The 3418-nt window shown below is 67.6% G+C and overlaps 1 long non-coding RNA gene across 1 annotated transcript; it reads right to left on the reverse strand.

The window, feature by feature from the left end:
• Positions 1-6: 6 nt before the first annotated feature.
• Positions 7-510, reverse strand: LOC128799817 (uncharacterized). Its single transcript, XR_008434839.1, has 3 exons — positions 424-510; positions 266-329; positions 7-192 (listed from the first exon to the last, which is right to left on the reverse strand). It is a non-coding gene; the product is annotated as an uncharacterized LOC128799817 (long non-coding RNA).
• Positions 511-3418: the final 2908 nt, after the last annotated feature.

The following is a 3418-nucleotide window of genomic DNA, read 5'->3' on the forward strand; positions in this document are numbered from 1 at the left end:
TAAGTCCAGGGGCTGTTATGCTTCAAGGAGCAGTGCCTGGGTGTGGGGTGGGCATTTGTGTCCGATGGGTGCAGAACCAGGCTGGGGGGGCACACGGAACTACGTGCCACCCACCTGCCCCGTGCCATGGGTGGGCACCGCAGCCCCCCCATGCTAACAGGGCAGCCCCTTCCTCACTCGCTCGATCTCCGCCTGTGGGGAGAGGCTGTGATTGTTGGGGGGCACAGGGGCCCCCAGGACAAGGCAACCCCTGGCAGGGACTCACCTGCAGCGCCTGGCGCTGAGCCCGCTCCTGGCACAGCTCCTGCCGCAGGTCCTGCAGGTCCCGCCTGCAACAAGCCAGGCTGGCTCAGCTGGGACCAGGGCGAGCAGCAAACAGCCAGGAGCCGCCGGGGACTCCCTGACACCCCCATCCCCACTCACAGGTGCTGGACTCGCATCAGGTCCACAAGGATGTGCAGGGTCCGGACCTCAGCCTTCAGGTCCTCCAGGGCCAGTGGCCTCCCCTCCGACACCTCCAGCCCCTCTGTGCTCCATGGCGGGACAGGCGCCTGCCCCGTGCTGGGGACAGGGGCACAGAGGGCAGCACGGGGCAGCCCCTGGGGCTGCTCCCCACCCTGGGGACCCCCCGTGCTCCCCAGGACCATGCTGGGTGGCCGCTGGCCGGGCACTCGTGGCCGTGTGGCTGTGGGGTGGCTCAGCCTGGCTGTGTTAACTGACACCGTGTTGAAGCCATTGGCATCTGCCACAGAAAGAACAGGAATCAGCCCCTGGTGCTGGAGCTGCAGGCCCCTGCATGGCCCCTGCATCCTACCTGGGTCACCGGCTCTGCCCCACTCCGTGTCAGCTGAGGTGCTGGGCTGGGGGTCACTGGGCCTGGGGACAGCAGAGGTGAGAAGTGGCACAGCCAGGGAGGTGCCAGCCCCACACCAGGGCCAGCCATGAGCACGGCGCCGGCCCTGGACACCCCAGCACAGCCACATGTTTCTTACTTGGTGGCCAGCACAGGGGCTGGTTTGGTCTTGGCTGGAACAGGGGGAGCAGGAGCCATCCTCTTGGTGAGTGGAAGCTTGGTCGGCTCCATCCTCGCTGGTGCTGGGAGCTCTGGGGAGAGCAGGCAGAAGCAGGGCTGAGGCCGGGACCAGCGCTGACAAGAGTGGGGCAGGAAGCGCTTCCTGCTCGTGACATGCCCTGGCCCAGGCACATCCCTGTCCTTCCCTCTCTCCAGCCCAGGACTCACCTGGGGGGCTCGCTGTCCTCGCCCTCCTTGTCCTTCTCTCTGGTTGCAGCTGCCGGGGAGCAAAGGGGCTCGTGAGGTTCTGGGGAGAGATCCTTGTTACAGCCTCTCCCAGCCCCGCACCAGCCCCGCTGTGGTCGGCGCTTCCTCTGTGTGAGGCGGAGCAGGCAGCTGCAAAGCTCCCGTGAGCACGGGCAGGGTGTCATCCCGCCACCATCCACGGCCCAGCAGCGTCCCTGAACCCTGCGGTCACACCAGGACAAGCCCTGGCGTGGTGGGATACAGCAGGCCACGGGCAAGTGCCCACGGACCACCCTGTTGTCACAGCAGGCCCCCCTGTCACCACGGTTGGCCATGCAGTCCCTGTGGTGGGCCACCGTGTCCTTGTGGTGGGCCACGTTGACCCCATGGTGGGCCAGCAGCCCTGATGCTGCCCGGTCCCTGCTGCTGCCACCAGCACAGCCCTTGTCACAGAGGCCTCGCAGACACCAAAAATGGTGCTGGCATTACCCACCCAAAGATACAGCCGAAGCACCAAGGGCTGCGGGGATGAGGAGCCCCTAGGCAAGGCCCCAGTGCCCTGGGCTCTGGTGGCACAGGGTGACGGTGCCCAGAAGTGCCCGGCATCCTGCCAGCCCCTCGCCGGCAGCTCTCCCGGGCCCCAGGGCACGGCACAGCCCTGGAGCAGCAGTGTGGTCACACACGGGCGCTGCCGTGGGGATGACGCCCCTGCGCGGGACCCTCGGAGCCGCGGCTGCTCCCTCCTACCTGCCGCTGTGGGGCTGCCCCGAGGCCGAGCCGTGCCGTGCCGTGCCAGGCTGCCCCGGCCCCACGCCGTGCACGTGATGCCGGAGGAAATCGGCTCCACGCTGGGAAGGAAGTTGAAGCAGAGCGCACCTCAGTGCTGGTCCACGCCGCATCCCCGTGCCCCACCGGGGACTCCTGCTCCCCGAACCCACCTCGTGCCCTTCCCGGGGCTGCCCGGCCGTGCCGGCGGGACACCGAGGCTGGCTGGACACCAGGGCCAGACTCACGGGACTCCGTGCTGGGACGGCAGCGCAGGTTTCGGCTGCGGGAGAGGCTTTGGATGAGGATGGGACTGGAGGGCACCGGGACCGCGGGCAGGGAGCGCTGGCCCAGCCCAGCCCTCAGAGCCGTGTCCCTCCCTGGCCACCCGCAGCCTGGAGCCCTCACCCACCTCCTCGGGCCCGGGCAGGGCTGGGCCGGCTGTGCCACCGCGGGGGCTCGGGGCTGGCACCGGGGCTCCTTCCCCGCGTGACAGGGCTGTGGCTGCGGGGCGAGCCGGGGCCAGGAGCGCAGCCGGCCCGGGCTGACGGCTCACGCTCACCCGGCTCTCACGGCGGTTCTGTCACCCTCGGCCGGAGGGGAAGTGAAACCCGAACCACAGAGAGGCTGAAACCCACAGAGCGTGAGAGTGGCCGTGCTGCAGCTGTCCCTCCGCAGGGCCTGAAGGGTCAGTGTGACACCAGGGATCCTCCTGGTGCTGGCCACTGCCTGGTCCAGGAGACAGCGTGGATATTCCTTTTGGCCAAACGCATCTGACCCACCAATACCGACCTGGGGGCAGGGAGAGGGGCTGGGAATCAGCCACGGGGCAGAGAAGGATGGCAGAACAGAGGTTCCATTGCAGACCAGGAGGTTGTGCTCCCCAGGTGTGGCCACTCAGGAGCTGGGCACACTGGGCACCCATTTCCTCAGGCTGGCTCAAGGCTGAGTGTGAAGGGAAGCACCAGCCGTTAACCCAGCACGGTCCCAACAGCTCTTGGGCCAACACCATGACCCACAGCAGCCAGGAAAGCTGAACTCCTGCAAAGGCTGCACAGCCAGCAGCCCCCCAGCACCCTCCCTTGGAGAAGCTGCTGCTGCTGGGCACCACCCAGGGCAGCACACGGGGCTGCAGCTGCCCAGCGCCGGGACCAGCCCGGGGAGCTCCTGGGAGGAGCTCGGTGTGGGAAGGAGGGAGCTGGTCCCGTGCACGGGTGACACAATCCCTGACAGGGCCTGTGCCTGTGTCACCACTGTCCCCAGGCAATTACTGCCAAAGCAGCAGCTGAGCGATCTATTAATGCGTAAAACCCAACAGGAGCTGCCCCCTGTTGCTTCGGGCACTTGGTCCTTTCAGGCTCCCCCCTGGCAACTCAGGACACAAACCAAGCAGAG

Source organism: Vidua chalybeata, chromosome 25, assembly GCF_026979565.1.
Source record: "Vidua chalybeata isolate OUT-0048 chromosome 25, bVidCha1 merged haplotype, whole genome shotgun sequence".
Lineage (NCBI taxonomy): Eukaryota > Metazoa > Chordata > Aves > Passeriformes > Viduidae > Vidua > Vidua chalybeata.